Source organism: Macaca thibetana, chromosome X, assembly GCF_024542745.1.
Source record: "Macaca thibetana thibetana isolate TM-01 chromosome X, ASM2454274v1, whole genome shotgun sequence".
Lineage (NCBI taxonomy): Eukaryota > Metazoa > Chordata > Mammalia > Primates > Cercopithecidae > Macaca > Macaca thibetana.
In genome coordinates, this window is record NC_065598.1 from 53101223 (window position 1) to 53119881 (window position 18659).

General features: G+C 40.5%; 2 protein-coding genes across 37 annotated transcripts in view; one reads left to right on the forward strand and one right to left on the reverse strand.

The window, feature by feature from the left end:
* The window catches only part of TSR2 (TSR2 ribosome maturation factor), a 1158091-nt gene that overhangs the window by 384245 nt on the left and 755187 nt on the right, over positions 1-18659 (forward strand). Inside the window, exon 1 of one of the 20 annotated variants that reach the window (XM_050777065.1) lies at positions 7987-7991. The exons of 18 other annotated variants lie outside the window; for them this stretch is intronic. The gene's annotated coding sequence lies outside the window, so the exon portion shown is untranslated. Of the gene's footprint in view, positions 1-7986; positions 7992-10463; positions 10469-18659 lie in introns of those variants that run through there. One more of the 20 variants, XM_050777056.1, reaches the window with a different exon arrangement.
* HUWE1 (HECT, UBA and WWE domain containing E3 ubiquitin protein ligase 1) overlaps positions 1-18659 on the reverse strand; it is a 650778-nt gene that overhangs the window by 141246 nt on the left and 490873 nt on the right. For 7 of the 17 annotated variants that reach the window (XM_050776798.1, XM_050776802.1, XM_050776797.1 and 4 more), the window contains exons 1-3: positions 12046-12206; positions 11725-11823; positions 5545-5682 (exon numbers count right to left, since the gene is read on the reverse strand). The gene's annotated coding sequence lies outside the window, so the exon portion shown is untranslated. The other 10 variants (XM_050776790.1, XM_050776791.1, XM_050776789.1 and 7 more) reach the window with 10 other exon arrangements.

Below are 18659 nucleotides of genomic sequence, written 5' to 3' on the forward strand. Positions count from 1 at the left end.
CCCAGGTATATAGGCCCATCTAAAGACCATAAAATGGTATTGTAATGTCAACTGCACGTGCCACTCTGAAATCCAGTATTAGCCCAAAGGTTTTTCTTGATATTAACCCTGTATTAATGGAAGACAATTGTTGGCTTTCTCACATATCAGCAGTCTCAAAGGCTGGGGAGGCACACAGAATTAGGAAAGCTGTGAGAAACAATGGACAGGCTATATCATGCATAGACAGTGCAGGGGAAGAAATGATGACACAAAGGAAAAGGCTAAGGAACTTTAAACATGATTTCACAGTCCTTAACTCGACTGTGAGTTTCTCAAGGGCAGAGACCAAGTCTCATTCATTTTATGTCCCTTACTCCTTATACTTAGCAACATTCAGTAAATGTTATGTAAAAAAAAAAAAAAAAAAAAGAATATTAAGCTAAAAACTGAACAATTACTTCCATTTATTGAGCAGCACTTACCACGTGCCACATACTATACTTTAGATATTATGTGTAATGTTTAAAAAAATAAGATTTACCTGTTTGCTGACCTGCCATGTATGGTGCTGCTCAAGTGTGTTAACAGTGGTGATACTGATGACTATTAGGAAGACTCATTATAGGTTACTAAGGTTACAACAGAACCTTGAACACCTTGAATAGGAGGGGCCTGTATAGATGGAGAGAGATCAAGGTAACCAATGTAATACACATTACAGAACTGGCTAAGACCCTTCAGAGGGTATAAATGTGACTACTAAGGAGTTTCAAAGTGAAAAACTACTCTTTGGAACATTAAGTTATCACTGGCCAAAGTCTCAGACCCAAAAACCCCATCCCACCTCACCACTGATGATCCCACACAGACCTAAAGTGTCCAGACACATTTTGTTAAACGGCCATTATTTTCACTACCCTGACTGTCCACCTCTGAGGCGTTGAAGGAGTTATGTGAAATAGTACATTAAATAAATCACCATCTACCGATCACCTACCATGTACTAACACCTTACATTTTCTCTTTAATTCCAATAACCGTATGAGTAAGGTATTTCCCCAGATCATAACTGATACAGGTTAACTTGCCCAAACTGACAGACCTAGTAAGTGGCCAGGTCCCAAATCCGGAATTGCCTGGGCTCCATGATCGTCCCATGATTATAAGGCTTCTCAAACCTTTCCACCTAAACTCTAATAAAAAGGTAGAGAAGAATGAAGAGGCAGGCTAGGGAGGTTAAGTGGAAAGAGAAAAGTAGAACTTGATAGAAAGTTCCAAGCTACCTTTGGCAAAAACAGAATTTCTTTTGACTTCACCTTTTATCTTAATCCCATTAGCTGATTCCAGGTCTGGGGCAGAAATGCACAAGAATGAGCCTGGAAACATCTTGACATACCAGATAGCAAGGAAGCTCTATCAAAGACTACTAGAGAGCATGTCAGTAAGAATCAGGAGCCAACTTTAAGAAAGTCCCACTAGCCACAAGTGGGACAATTTGAATTTCGCTAAGGATTAGAACTGCAATGTACTGAAACCCATCAAATGTTTACATCTATGGATGCATAGTTATATATACACTTATATGTGTAACCTTTTGAAGATGACAGGAAACCAATTCATCACCTTGAAAGCAATGTTTAAAAAAATTGAGTATTTATCCTGCTCTTCCTATATAAACTATATTGCTGAGTAACCAAATAAAACATAAGGGAAAACACAAAATTATTCCAGCTAACAGATGAAAACAAAATGATAGCATTAGAACGTCACCATTTTGTAGCCCCCCCCCAACAAATTAATGGATCCAAAAAATTCAAGTCATCACAACATAATCAACGTTGTGAATGAACACCTTCCCCCCACCCCCCAATGTATTTGCCAAAGGGAATGAACCTGAAATTTATCAAGCCTCTAGATCCAGCTGCCAATTTGCAGGAAATAGAGAAGTATCACCTGGGAACTTATCAGAAATGCAAAATCTGGGGCCCCTCCTAGATCTACAGAATCAGAAACTCTGGGAGTGGGGACCAGCAATCTGTCTTAGGAAGCCCTCTAGGTGATTTTGATGTTCCCTAAAGTTTCAGAACCATTGTTCTAAGCACTTTATATGCACTAATTCAGCTAAACTTCTTCGGAACTCTACAAGGCAGGCAGTACTATCATCATTTTACAGATGAAGGACTGCGTGGCACAAAGCGGTTAAGTAATTTGCACAACATGGCGCACCTGGTAAGAAATGGGAATCAGAACTTGAACTCTGTGAATCTAGCTCCAGAGTTCATGTTCTCAATCGCTGTGCTGAAAGGTCTTTCCACCTATAAGAACTCAATGCCGTAGTTGTCAGAATGCCGTAATAAAGAATAGTGGAAGTTTGGAAAAAAAAAAGAAAAAGAAAAAAAAGCAAAGACCAGGAGAAATACGCCTCACTATAAAATAGACAGGCATATAAGGAAATAATCATAGCAAACAATGTACCCAAAGTAATTTTCCAAAATCATTCCAAAACATAAACAGCCACCAAATGCAATATACCCAAGCACTGCTGGGGCAATTATCTCTGATATCTAATCACAAGGACCTAAAACCTGGGTTGTGCTAAAGGTGGTACATAAATTCATGACAGTATCTTCAGATTCACCAATCTTTTAAATCTAAATGGTTATAGTGAAAGGTCATTCCAGAATAAAGATTCATCTCCCTACTTTTAGTCACCATTTACTTAATGACTACTGAAAGGAAAAACTGCTGTCTTTCAATACCTAAGATTACACAATCAGAATCTCAAGAGTTGAAGAATTTTAACATTCATCTAGTTCGATCAGCAGTCCAGACTGAATCAGATCTACAATCCCAATCTCCACGTAATGGTACATTCATAATAAATTAAAACATTCCAACTTTCTGTAAAATCACATTATGGGATCACTCTATGCCACCAACTGTAATTTTTAAAGCCAAATGACTAAAAACTTTTAAAGAGAACTTAAAAGCTGAAAATGCTCAGGTTAACAGCCCAAACAAAACCTACAGTTGTTTTACTCATAGAGCCACTTCTTTACTACCTGTAAGGATTTCTATATCCAGAAGACCAAGCTGGTCAACAAGTACATCAACTTTTAACAACTCAACACCTATGACACATCAAACGACTTAAAAGTTGAATTATTCCTGACATTAACATATATAAACATCTAGTAACCAGTCATTGAGGAAACAATAATACAGCAAAACACCAAAAGCCCAAGTACTTATATCAACCTTATAGATAGCGAGATCATTGTAAAGCAGTCTAAAATGGTTACAACTACACAACAATCAACAACTTAATCTTACTCCAGAAGAGGTAACATGGAATGTGAAGGACAAATATTTTCAAAGCAACCAAGTTTGGCATTTCAATAACACTTTGAACTCATGGTTGAAAACACACAACAGAAGAAAAAAAAAAAACAACAGCATTTCCATTGTAAATCTGCAGCTAAGAATTGTGGGAAAAACTCAAATACTGGAATGCCTACTGTGTGCAAAAACTCTATGAACAATTATCCTAGTTTCACAATTTCAGGATTAAGTGATTTCGTCCAAACTTCCTAACTACAGAAAACTCAAGGCTAAGTATCTAATCACTATATCCAACGTGCCTCAAATTATTTTTGTTGAATTCACGAATTTACCGCAACTCCCAAGAAATCACTTCATATTTAATCAATTTTCAACCAGTGATTTATTTCTCCATTAATGAACAAATAATTGAAAAGGCCTGAATTCATGATCCATAGCACTTGGTTGATTCACAATCATATTTCATCTAAATACTTCAAAAACTTTTACTTGTTACTTCTACCCTCCCTGCCCCTTGAAATTACTCTCATTTTAAAGGCAGGCACAAGTGTGGCCTTGCTCTGCCCCTGTTTGTGCCTAAGTCAAAGGCTGACTAGAGCCTAATGGGTCCAATTTCCATTCTCAGGTTTTGGCCATGAAAAGGACACAGGGTAGATCCCAGAATGGGCAATGCTGCACAAGGAAAGAAATGAACAGTTTAAAGGAATTTATGCTAAGGAAACACAAATTTCAGATGAAATGAAATGAAAAATCACAGTAGGAAAACTAAGGTTGTGTATAATAGCTGAAAATCAAGATGTAAGTAGAAGCTCTCAAAAATTGTTTTAGTATTGCCATTTCAAGAACTGTGTGACAGCCATTATTAGGTCTTAATAGCTTAGAAGTTACGGGTCAGAACAGCTGAGATACTAAAATCAAAAGAATAAAAAGCAACATTATAAAGTAGTATAAAAATAACTAAATCACCTAAGGAAATTGAAACCATGCATGAAAAACCCCAAAGGCACAATCAGGTCATTAGGAAACACTAGCTTCTTCCACCAGGAGGCCTACTTTTCACGTGGAGCAATAAGCAAGGCCAAGACATGGAACTGAAGTCAGGTATCAAATCAGACTTTGCCACAGAAAAAGGAATCCATGACTAGTTATTTTAGGATAGTGCCTAGGACAGCACTATCAACTCCAACTGGGATACAGGAGATTATAGCCATTGTTCCCTTATAATGGGTCCTCCAGGGTCTTTAATTTAGCAAGAATGGGTTAGACAACACTACTGGGCTGTAATCCCCAAATATGGGGGGCGGGAAACTATATATAGGACAATTTCTTCAACAAACAAATTGGAAGAAAAAAAAACAAAAAAGACGGAATCTGCAGATTAAAATAGATTTAAGGGCTGTATCAATGCTTTGCAATAAATGTGCTTTCTCAGGATCCTGATTCAAACTGTAAAAGAAAAAAAAACAGAGCTTAAAAAAAATCAGAGAAATCTGAACATTTTATATTTGATATTTTTAAATATTTGTTAATTTTTTCAGTTGTGATAATAGTTTTGATCTTATATTTAAAGAGCCCTTGCCTTTTAGAAATACAAACAAGTATTTTACAAATAAGTATGACAGGGATTTATTTCAAAATAATCCATTGACGGGGGCAGTGGTTAGAAGTATAGATGAAACAGGCTGGGCATGGTGGCTCATGCCTGTAATCTCAACACTTTGGAAGGCCAAGAAGGGAGGATGGCTTGAGCCCAGGAGTTTGTGACCAGCCTGGGCAACACAGTGAAACCCCATCTCAATTTTAAAAAATTAAAAAAAAAAAAACAGAAGCATAGATGAAGTAGAATGTGCAAGTTGATACTATTAGAGCTGGTGATGGGTAAGCGGGGGGATTATTACACTATTCAGTTTTTGCATGTTTGAAATTTTTCATAACTCTTTAACAAGAATTGGTTAAACATAATGCCTTGCAATTTTATTTTCTGAATGATGCCTAGGGTGATTTAAAAAATCATGTACAGACATCATTCATTTAAACAATTTCCTTTAATGCAGTAATGAGCTCCACTTTAACAAAAGAAGCAACCAGTACCACATCAGATCCAGAAAATGGAAGAAACCAAAGTAGCTCAATTACAGAATGGGAATACATCCACCCCTACTATCTCCATTCCAGGAAGTAAAATACAAATACTTCCCACAGAGATTTACAAAAACTAACCTAAAATCACAGCCAATCATACTCATCCTGGTGGGAAATTCCCCACACTGCTCCAACAGCTTCCCGAACCTTCCTGACCAAGTTGGCCTGCTGGTTTCTCTGGATCACTAACCCACTCAGGTCAGGCTACTGGAGGACCTACAAAAAATAAGTTGGGGGAGAGGAGTGAGATACACAACACATTTATTAGTATGTGTGAGGAGGGTTAACCATTCTATTATGTTCAAACATAGCCAGTTATTATTTCTAAAGCAATAGTCCTTACATATCTATTTGCATTTTTTAGTACCTGCTTTGAGAAGTAACTGAAGAATTCAGAACCAACAACTGTAATACTTCTAACACTTAGACTAACATTCCTGCAAACTCAGTTCAACCCAAATGAAATTACAGAAGTCACTTTATTTTTTAGACAAGTTTCTACCCTCAATATAAACTAACACTAAGGATATATTTGCTTTATTGTTTCTGTGAAAAAAAAAAAAAAAACTGTACATATAAAAATTATTCTTCACCTTCATACATGCTTTTTGGCCATACTGGGAGACAAACGATAAACATCCTGGCAACTCAGGTTGAACTTTGCCATTGAACCTTAGACAAAGTTTTTATTTGGTATTGTCACTCCTTCCTCTCTTCTCAGAGATCTACCTAGAATAAATTAAACTTTTAGGTCACACCTAGATTATCATTCCCAGATTTATTCTAATGCTCAATAAGGGTCAAACTGAAATTGAGGTTTAGTAAATTTGTGATCACTGCTTAACCCACTGTAAAATGCACCAATGCAAAATCTCAAAACAAAAAGTGATCTCCTGCCCTCCAATGAAAATGGGAGAAAATTTTATTACCTACAAAGCACTTCAAATTAAATAAAGCAGACCCTGAAGTTCAAAACTACAGTCCACATACAGCTAATCATGGGATGGTTACCTCCCGCAAATTTTAAATCCTAGTAAACTTTTCACCACCATGTTTCTACTTCAATTCCCATCACCCAGCCGAAGTAAAATAATGGGGATAGTTGTGCTTGTATTAAAGGGTTGTTGCTAGAATTAGTTAAAAAAAAAAATTGTAAAATGTTACACTTTAATATTGGTCTAATCAATATATTAACAGTAAGGAAGCCTGTAATCTCAGCACTTTGGGAGGCTGAGGCGGGCAGATCACAAGGTCAGGAGATCGAGACCATCCTGGCCAATGTGGTGAAACCCCGTCTTTACTAAAAATACAAAAATTAGCTGGGCATGGTGGCACACGCCTGTAGTCCCAGCTACTCTGGAGGCTGAGGCAGGAGAATCACTTGAACCCAGGAGGCAGAGGTTGCAGTGAGCCGAGATCACGTCACTGCACTCCAGCCTGCCGAGAGCAAGACTCCATCTTAAAAAAGAAAAAAAAAGTAAGGAAAACTTTATCCAAATCAACTACAGTCACATCTGTTTAATAAGTACGTTAGAAAATATAAAATGGCAATAACACAACAGGAAATAGTGTATTAAAGAGCCAACAGTAATTCGCTATGGAAAAGCAGCTTGGTATTTCAAATGATCTTTCTCTCTTAGATAGGAATTATCTTGCTCAGGTAAGAAGAAGCCAAACAGCAGATCCCCACACTGATCTGAGGAACCAAACAAATGAGGGAGGGGAAAAGTAGCATGAATACTTGAAATCTAGCTAACAGAAGCTCCTTTTACCACTGTGAAATGCATGGCACCAAATTACTTTTGTAGAGTGAATGACAGGACGGACTGCCTTTGGAGGAGTGGAAGAAATGAGTAGGCAGGGCATGAGGCACCCCTTCCAAAAGGTAGAACACTTGGGTGTGGTTCTTGACAGGAACATTATGGCTGGTGGTCATTCCAGGATAGTGATTACGCACTGAAATTCCTAGACCATTAGAAGGAAACAAAGAGTGGGAATCACGCTCAAACATCATGAACCATTGGAGATAAAAAGTTTGGCCTATGAGGAAAAAAACAAAAAAGTTATAGATCTGGCCTAGAAATATACCAAGAATGTACAGTTAAAGACACAAAAATCTCTTATTCTTTCCCAGGTCATAAAAGTAGCATATGACACAGGTACATCTACCAATATATTCTTACACCAAAAAGTAATCTTAATTTATCATGTGCCTACCATGAGTTAAGACATTTTACTTTTTTTTTTAAACTAATTCTAGCAACAACCCTCTAAGGTAAGCACAACTATCCCCATTATATAGATGAACTGAGAATCTGAAATTTTGCCCAAGGTCACAAGGTTCAATGTGAACCCAAAACACACACTAATAATTCCACCATACCAGGCCGTGCCTATGACTGGGGAATGTTGGTATCTCCTCAATCTATGCAACACTGGGGCTAAAACAATGCTGAACATGTAATCTACAAAGGAGAAAAAAATGATAGGAAATTAACTGCCTACAGTAACGGTGGCATGGGGGGAAGAGAAAATAAAGAACAGGGCAGATTGAGGGGCAGGACAATCAATGCTGTTTTCTAGTAAATGGAAGGGGTAAAATGTAGGGGAGCCTGAGAGGAGGGTTATCTTCCTTCTAGGGGATTCAGCTCCCGGAAAAGGAGTATAGGGAGTGGGGGATAGAAAGATTAAGAAGTGAGAAGCAGGTAAGAGGTACTCAGCAGCAAAAACAGATGTCCACAGACCAAGAGGCTCCTAGAAACTCAGAGCAAGGCAGGGAAAAGGGGCGGTTCCCAGGCTTGCAAGGGAAATGGAAGTGGGATGAAGACAGAAAGCGGTCTTACTGGAGGGTTATCCTCTACAGCCTTTTGAGGGGGAGGAATGAGGAAGGGAAGGCTAATGGCCATAAACGAAAAGGCCACTTAAACTGCAATATCCAACCACCGACCCGTTCAAAGTTTCGCTTAACAGTGGTTTAGCAGCATGCAGAGCTAAGAAATCCGGATCAGAGTCATACAAACATGAAGACTTGAGGAAATGGAAGGCTACTATGGCTCCATCCACAAAGATGGAGTAAATGCAGGCAACAGGATAGGCTCTATTCAACGCCTGCGCCAAGGGGACCAATGAAATGGGGAGACGAGGCGGGCTAGGGGACTCAGGCTAACCTCGAATTTAGAAGAACTGGGGAAGGAATCACAGGAAAAAGCTTTGACTCCCCCCTCCCTTAAATACGAACCTCAACTATCCACGCAGATGAAGATTAGATGGGACGATAGAATTAGGAGGGGTGTGGGGAGAGGAGGAGTACGCCAATGACACTACTGCTTGACCCCTAAGCCTTAGCTCTAAAACCGCGGGAGTTGGCGAAGATGACCCCACCTCGAGAAAAACCAGGGTACTCATCCGGGTCGTCGGAGGTGCTGAGAACGGAGGCTGGCCGGCAGAAAAGGTAGGGGATAGGGGCCGGTCGTCGTTGGTTGCTCCTCTCTTTCCCACCGTTCAATTTAACCCCCAACCCCACTCCACAGCGAACTCCAGACTCCCCTCCCACCCTTCCCAATCCGCCCACTGCGGCGGCGACAACGGAGGCGTTGACCGATCGGTGGAGCAAAGGCGGGCCCACACGCGGCCGAGGCCCGGGAAATGGTGTCGCCTCAACGGACTAGAAACTAGGTGGTCTTCGCCTCAGGTCTGGTTTACCGGCACCCCGGCGTTTCGCCAATCGTCACCTCCTTAACGCTGGGTACCTCAGAGGCGTCATAAAGGCAGATAGCCAACACCTCTGTGCTTGGTCCTGGCCGGACAGACATCAGCCTCCGCCGCCATCTTAACAGCAGGCGGACCGACCCTAGTCACTGCCCCCCCCACCCCTGAGCTACCTCAGCCACCGCCAACGAATCCCACGAGGACGTAACCCCGCTCCCGCGAGAATTCTCCGGCTTAGAACTGCACGAGCCGAAGACCTTGCCGCCGCCTCCGCGGCTACCGCAGTCAGTAGCCGAGCCACCGCCGCTTCCGCGCGATCCCGCGAGAGCCTCTACCGGACGGGAAAAGCCTGAGCCCAGCCCTTTCCAGACCCCTCCTCCCTCCCACCAAAGCCGAAGTAGCTACAGCTTCACCCTACGCGAAGCCAAAAGCAAATGACGCACAACCTAACGAAGCAGTGAGGGGCGGAGCCAACCTACCAGGGCCGGCTCCCGCATGCGTTGAGAACTATCGCGATATTACGCTTTAGCTCGGCGAGACCTTCTTAATTCACCGCAGGATGCCGCCCGCGCCTCGCCTTTAGGAAACATAAGATATCGCGAGACCTGGTGCACACTCCTAAAAAGGAGAAAGGCGGGGCTTCGTGAAAATGACTGGGAGTTTTTCGGGGGAAGGGAGGAACCTCCCGTCCTGCAGGGATCTCGCCTACCACGAGGTTTCCGACCCACTGCGGAGCTGGCTGCCAAACCTCGCGATGACACAGCTCAGCGCCAAATCTCGGCCATGTCCTGAAAACTGCCTCCGCCCCCGATCTAGGTGTCTAGAGCCTAGTGCTTGAGGAAAATTTAAAAAGTCAACCTGTTTATTCTCACGCTTCCGGGCAAGGCTGTACCAATTAGCCAAACTCCATTCTGGAAGGGGAGCAAAGAGTCCCCCATTGTTACCTGTCTCCAGGAATAACATATTTTCCTGGACTAACATTTAAAAGGCGTTCAATCCCACAGTAAGCACACAAATGCAAATGAAAACAATGACATAACATTTTTTGCCCATTAGATAGGGAAAAAAATTCTTAAACCTGTATTATCCAGACTCCTTCCCTCGCCGCACTGCAGGCTAACCTGAATCCATCTTAATCTAACTAAAGGCCATATCATTAGTTCTAGTTCCAAAGTCACCAATTTTAACTACTGAAGCTTTACCTTGGCATAACCAAAAAGATCCAATAAAGTGGTTTTCTCCAAACAAAGGAGTCTGCCCTCAAAGGAATATTCAAGCTTCGGGGATGGGGGGGGGAATGCCTGAATATGGCAGTTTTTCCATGTCTAGCCAACAGTGTTTCTCCAACAAATCTTGGGATCCAATCTGGCTCGATTTGTGGGCTTTTCCATTCTAATGCATTGTTCTGTCCGTTCTAATTTAAATAGTTCCTTTAGAGTACATTTTAATAGCCAGTAGTACAAATATCCCTATTTAAAACTTACGTTTTAAAATATTTTTTCAGTTATTCTTAGCCATTTTTCCCCCAGATGAACTTTAGAATCATAGTAAGTTCCAAAAAAACTTGGTATATTTATTGAAATTGCATCAACTGTATAAACCAATAGAGGAAAAATGGACATCACTACAATATTGAGCCTTCTTATTCAGAAGCATAGTATTCCTTCTCCTTTAATGCAGATGTTCTTTTATGGTATTCGTCAATAAAGTTTTATAGTTTACTTCCAGGTATTTGTATTCGTTTCTCTTGCGAACAGGTTTTTTTATTATTAAAATTTCAAAATGCTTATTGCTTATAAATAGGAAAACTGCCTATCTAAACTATTGATATTTGCCTATTTACAAACAAAAATATGATCGATTTCACCAGTAATCAGGGAAATGCAAATGAAAAAAATGACATACGATTTTTTGTCCTTTAAATTGGCTAAAATTACAAAGATTGATAATACGTGTTGGCATAACTGTGGAAAAATAGGCACTCTCGCACAACATTAAAGAGTGTAAATTAGTACAGGCTTTTGGGAAGGCAATTTGGACAAATGTATAAAAATTCAAAATGCATATACACCCTGACCCAGCGATTACTCTTCTAAGAATTTATCCTACAGAAATACTCATACATGGCATGATACATATACACAAACCCATTCATTATGGCATTGCTTGTAATAGTCCCCTCCCTCCCCCAACAGAGAAACAAGCTAATGTATATCAATCGGGAAATGGTTAAACTGTAGTACAATCATACAATGCAGCTGTTTAAAACCCGACATAAATTTGGATTCCCGGATATAAGAAGATCTACAAGACATATTCTTAGATTTTTAAACAAGCAATTAGTCAAAATGAATGTGTGTGAGTATGTGTAGTACCATTTAGATACCAAAACATATATATGCAACGCCTAGTAGTTACCCGCGAAGCCTGCCTGCCCGCCCCTCACCTTCCCTCTCCTCTGAGGCCGCCTTCCTCGAACCAGTGAGAAATGCTGAAGGCCCGGCCTCTACTCCCTCTTTAGGGCCACTTGGCCATGGCTAATGCCGGTACCTCGCATCCCCTCTGTCAGTCGCTCTCTCGCCGCGCCGCCGGCCGCTGCCCGGCTGCCCCCGAAGATGCGGCTAGCTCTTTGCTGGCGCCGGCCGAGGCCTGGGGGAGGGGAGAGGAGGCGGGGTTCAGGGAGGGTTGGGGCAGGCCGCCCAGCCCCTCTAGCAGCCTTTCCCGCAGGCTCCCCAAGGCCGCCACCTCCGCGCCTCCGCGCAGGGTCCCGTGGGAACTCCCCCCCTCCCCACCTCGCCACTGCCACCCGCGAGAAGCCGAGAACGGCCGCGCGTACAGAGCTCGCTCCCCAGTCCAGGGATAGACGCTCACCTCGGCCGCAATGGCTCCGCGGGGCCCGCAGGAGCGTGCGGGGTCCGCGGCCCTGCTTCAGCCCTGCTTCAGCCCTGCTCCAGCCCTGCTCCCCTCGCTAGCCCTCAGTCGAAAGCCTCCTCGCTCCGGCTCAGCTCAAACTCGATTTGGGGCTCCACCCACCGCACGCGAAGCCCCGCCCCTGCCCCTCGGGAGGGAGCTCCCTCCGCGGTGAAGCTGGGTCCCTTGCAGGGGACCGCGCCTGAGCTACCCGAGGCCCAGTAAACGCAACCATAGAGGATGATAGGGTCGCTAAGAATTGGGATTTGATTCGAGGCACGGTGGAAGCCGTGGAAGGGAACATGATTTGATCTGATTTACCTTTAAAAATTAACGACCTCGCCAGATGCCTTGTGAAGAATGGGGAGTGTGGGGCAAGAGGGCAAGCCTGGACCCAGAGCGGAGGGTGGGAGACGATGTGGGACGCCAACCACCCAGAGTTCACGCGAGCAAACCCTTAAAACACTTCAGGCACATAGTAAGCCCTCAATAAACATTCTCTTTTTCTCCTTTGATTATTTGGAACGGCAGTGCGATTGACAAGGATCCTGTAGAGGATCTGCATCTGTAAATACATGGGAATAAAAAGGACCAGGTAGGAGATCCCCTGTTAACCCTGCTTATTGTGGGCTGCGGACGACATTGGAGGGACGAGGGACTTTGACTTGGAACTCTAGCTACTTCGATAAGGTTTCACTTTTTAATAAAAAGTATGTATTAATTTAGTATTTAAAGACAAAAGCACTATTAAAAGAACTCCTGAGACATCGAGGAAATAAAAACTGTAATTATACCCTCCACTTCTCTAATTCCAGCCCTCCAGAGCAGTGGTTCATCCCTCGAATTGAGAATCTGCTGAATGGATCCCCCACCCCAATATATACTTACACATAATATTTTGTATATGATCTCAGGAGATGTACAGGGCCCCTTCGAGATACATTGTTGCTTTAAATATTTTTACTTTTTTTTTTTTTTTGAGACAAAGTATCACTCTGTCACCCAGGGTGAAGTGCAGTGGCATGGTCACGGCTCACTGCAGCCTTGACCTCCTGGGCTCAAGGATCTTCCTGCCTGCCTCCGTCTCCCAAGTAACTGGGACTACAGGCATGCGCCACCACGCCTGGATAACTTTTTATTTTTTGTAGAGACGGGGTCTCACTATGTCGCCAGGCTGTTCTCAAACTCCTGGGCTCAAGCAGTTCACCCGCCTCCGCCTCCCAAAGCGCTGGGATTACAGGCGTAAGACACCGCGCCCGGCCCATCTGCAACATTTTAGTGGCAACATGAAACTATACTTTCTTTAGCATGTAATTAACTTTTGTTCTTTTTTCATTTTAAAATTGGTTTCCTAATTACACAAGATTATTGTAAAACACGGATAAATTTAAAGTTCCCCTTACATTCGTATACACAAATAGAAAAGCATGACTCTGTTTTTGTTTTTCATTTAAAAAACGAATAGCATCCTATGTATTGTTCTGTTAATTGCTTTATTCACTTAATGTAGCTTGAAGATCTTTCCATGTCAATATATATAAATCTACCTCATTTATCTTACCTACTGCATAGTATTCCATTGAATGAATATACTGTAATCATTCACCTATGGATAAACACATGTTATTTTCCATCTTTGACTATTACAGTGGGGTTTTTTTCCTACTATTAACAATGCTGCAATAAAATTCCTTGTACATGCTTTTTTCTGCAGATGCTAAAATATTTCTGTGAGATAAACATGGAGAAATGAAATAGTTGGATAAAGGTAGCACACTTTTTCTCTTTTTTTAAGACAGTGTCTCACTGTCACCCAGGCTGGAGTGCACTGGTGCGATTAGGGCTTACTGCAGCCTTGACCTCCAAGGCTCAAGCGATCCTCCCACCTCAAGCAATCCTCCTGCTTCAGTCTTCCCGCGAGTAACTGGGACTACGGGCCTGTGCTATCACGCCTGGCTAATGTTTGTATTTTTTGTAGAGATGAGATATCACTACGTTGCTCAGGCTGGTCTCAAACTCCTCAGCTCAAGTGATCCTCCTGCCTCGGCCTACCAAAGTGCTTGGATTACAGGCGTGAGCCACTGTGCTCTGCCCAAAGATAGCCCATTTTGAAATTTTAGTACATAATGTCAAATGACAAATTGCCACGTAGAACGACTATTTCAGTTTATACCTCCACTAGCAGTGAGTAAGAATTACCATTTCCCTAAATTCTTACCCAGACTCGATATTAACCAATCATTTTAATATTTTTCCAATATAATGGGTGAAAAATGTCTCATTATTTACATTTCCCTGATTATTAGCTAAGGAGTATTTTCTTTCTTTCTTTCTTTCTTTCTTTTTTCTTTCTTTCTTTCTTTCTTTCTTTCTTTCTTTCTTTCTTTCTTTTTTTTTTTTTTTTGAGACAGTCTCACTCTGTCTCCCAGGGGCATGATCACGGCTCGCTGCAGCCTGGATCTCTTGGGCTCAAGGGATCAAGGGATCTTCTCGCCTCAGCATCCCGAATAGCTGGGACTACAGGTGCAAGCCACCATGCCTGGCTAAATTTTTTTTGCAGGGGGAAAGTGGGGAACAAGACGAGGTCTCACTATGTTGCCCAGCCTTGTCCCAAACTCCTGGGCTCAAGTAATCCTCTCCAATCCTCCTCAGCCTCCCAAAGTTGTTGTTTCAGTCATGAGCCACTGCGCTGTGCCCCAAGAGATTTTTACTATTTTATTATGAACGTTTTCAAACATACGACAACGTTGAAAGAATTTTACATCTGCATACCCACCACATTGATTTCACCATGTTTTGTTATAACTGTACTACATATATATCATTTATCTATCCACCAATCAAGCCATCTTATTTTTATGCATTTCTCTTTCTCATTTAACTAAACTCTCTAGAGTTTATTCTGTTGATATTTTCAAAGAACTATTTCTTAGATTTATCTTTCTATTCTACCATTTTTCCCTATTCTCTACTTAAGTTATTATTTTCAGCTTTCATGTTTATTAATATCTTCCTCCAGTTTTCTCTAAGTTTATTTTTTTCAGTGTTTTACTTCATATGAAGTGCTTTCATTCTCATTAATTTCTAGTTTATAATTTTAGGTTTGATTTCTTTGACCATGAGATATTTAGAAGTATTTTCTTTGTGAGGTGACTCACATTTTTTCTTATCTGGATGTTTTTGTGGTTAGAGGTTAGCTGTACGGCACTGTGTTCCATTAATGTGACTTTTATTATTTCTACTATCGGAAATGCATTGTGCTTTCTTTAATGACTCAGTACCTGATCAATCTTGGCAAGAGTTGCATAGGCATTTTTTAAAACTTTATAGCGTACAACTTATGTGCTTTTGTAACTGTTTTCTTCATACATTTAATGGAATATTGTTTGCTATGTATGTTTATGACAGAAGATAGTCTTGGTAGATAGTCTCTTTTTTTCTTTTTTTAGAGACAGGATCTCATTCTGGTGCCTAGAGCTAGAGTGCAGTGGCACAATCATAGCTCACTGTCACCTCAAACTCTTCAGTATCTCTCTTTACCCTGTTTAAAGTTTTTTTTTTTTTTTGGAGACACAGTTTCACTCTGCCGCCCGGGCTGGAGTACAGTGGTGCGATCCTGGGTCCCTGCAACCTCTGCCTCCCCAGTTCAATCGATTCTCCTGCCTCAGCCTCCTTAGTAGCTGGGATTACAGGCACACGTGCCACCACACCTGGCTAATTTTTGTATTATTAGCAGAGATGGGGTTTCACCATGTTGACCAGGATGATCTCAAACTCCTGACCTCAAGTGATCCACTCACCTCAGCCTCCCAAAGTGCTGGGATTACAGGCGTGAGCCACCGTGCCCAGCTTGAATACCAATTTTTCTAATATTCATGCTGTCATTTTTGTATATATAAATATCTTTCTTTTTAACTGATTACATACAGAAGATCAGACAAACCCATAAATTATTCGAATAGAGTTAATGGCATGATGTATATTCTTTCAGATCTTTTTCTATATATACATTTACACCTATATTACAATGCAGATTTTTTAAACCAAAAAAGAAGAAATAATGATATATTTAAGTTTTACAACTTGCCTTATTGACAATGCATTCTTGAAATTCTTTCTGTCAGTGTCTATATGTTTACCTTATTCTTTTTTATTGATCTCTGGAGCTAGCACTTACACAGTGCCTGGCCCATCACTTGTTTTTTTAAAAAAATTAAATATTGCTTCAGGGAAGCCTTCCTTGACCCCCCCCCAAAAACTGGATCAAGGCCCACTGTAATACGCGTTCATAATACTCTGCTATTTTCCTCCCACACCACCCAAAACAATTATACAATTGTGTGATTAACATCTGTTCCCCCCAACCCTACACACACACACCTCACACCTCTACACTGAACAGTAAGCTCCTCGGAGGCAGGGACCAAGCCTGTTTTTTTTCCTACTCATACCCCACCACCTATTACAGTGCCTGGCAATTGTATCTGTTCAATAAATATTTTTGATGTGATTATGCCCATTTTACAGGATAGAAAGCTGTGCTAACTTAAGTAACAGTTGTCCTATAAGAAATCCCCTGAGGCTACTCAGAAATAAATAGAGGTAACAACAGATTATGAGTGTCTTAACATGCCAATACATAAAAGATTTACCTTATTTTTAAATTATTCACATAGAGTAGATATTCCTTTGGATTGTTACTGAGTTTTCATTATTATAGAGAGTGCTGAAATGAACATTCTTGTAGAAATAGCTTTACACATGTTTGTACTCCTATAAGATAAATAAGTAGAAATTGAATTCCTGCAAAGGGAATGCACATTTTGCAATTGGATAGTTATTGCCAAATTGCCCTCCAAAAGAGATTATGTGAATTTATATTTGTAGTACCCAAGTATGAGAGTGCTTTTCCCCCCATACCCTTGCCAGAGCCGTGCATTTTCACTAATTTTTTTCTTTGGTAATCTGATACTTACAAAATGATATGTCATTCTTTGCATTTTCATATCTTTGATTTTTGGCAAGGTTGAATGTCTTTTAATTAGTTTCTTGGCCATTTGTATTCTTCTTCTTTTAAATGCATATTTTGTTTGTATATTTTGCCCATGTTTTTTGTTGAATAGTCTTTTTTGTTGAGTTGGAATAGCTCTTTTTATATCACGGATAATACTCTTGTCTTCCTGTCATAAATATGTTCTTCAGTTTTTTGTTTGTGTTTTAACCTTGTAAAACTGTTTCTTAGAACATACAAGTTTAACATCCTTTATATAATCAAATTTGTTATCATTTCATTTATTTATAGTAGCTGGTTTAAGTGCTGTGTTCTAAAAGGCTTTGCCCACTTCAAGACTAGAAAACTCTTCATCTATGTTTTCTTCTAACACCTTTATGGTTTTGAATATTACATTTAAATATTTGTCTCATGTGAGTTTTATTTTGGCCTGTAGTACAAATGTAGGGTTCCAAGTTTAATTTTTTCTCAAGATCTATCCAATTGTTCTTCATAATTATTGAATGGTTGACATTTCACTCATTAACTTAAAATGTCCCCTTTATCAAATACTAAACTCCCTGACATTTTGGGATCCATTTGTAGAATCTTCTGTTCCATTGCACAATAGTTAAGAATGCCAGCACTGGAGCTGGATTTGTACCCAGCTCTGCCATTCATAGTTTCCTCTTCTGTAAAATGGGGATAATAATACCCACCTCATAAGGTTGCAATTACTGGATAAGTTCATTTATGTACAATGATTAGAACTGTTCCTGGCCCTCAATAAGTATTTGGTGTTTTTGTAGTATTTATTATTCTTAAATTGTTAGTATTTTTTTAATTTTTCATAGTACACAATCACATCATCTGCACATAATGATATTTTTATCGCCTTGTAGAGTGACTGTTAATCAACTTGAACAATTTACAGATGACCTATTACAACTCTACTTATCCCCTATCCTCATATCTTGTCCAAACTAGGTTTCTAAACTCTAGGTAGTTAGGAAGGGAGAGGAGAGAAGAGGAAAGGAAGATGAAGCCATCCCTATTCACAGATGGCATGACTGTCTACACAGAAAATCCCAAATAGCACACACACACACACACACACACACACACGCAAACACACACACCTCCCTAGAACTAATACATGAATTTAGCAAGGTTGCAGGATACAAAGTCAACACACAGAAATCAATCACATTTCTTTATCCTTGTAATGAACAATACTATTTGTAATAGCTCCCCAAAAATAAAATGCTTAGGTAAGAATCTAACAGAACGTGTACAGGACCTTTATGCTGAAAAGTACAAAATGCTGATGAAAGAAATCTCCAAAGTCCTCAATTTGGAGAGATAGACCGTGTTCATGGACTAGAACACTTAACATATTAGAGATGTCAGTTCTCTCTAAGTTGATCTATAAACTTCATTCAATTCCTATTAAAATCCCAGCAAGATTTTTTGTGGATATACATCAACTCTAAAATTTACATGGAAAGGCAAAAAAAAACAAGAATAGCCAAAGCAATTTTGAAAAGATTAATAAAGTTGGAGGAATCACACTGCTATACCTGAT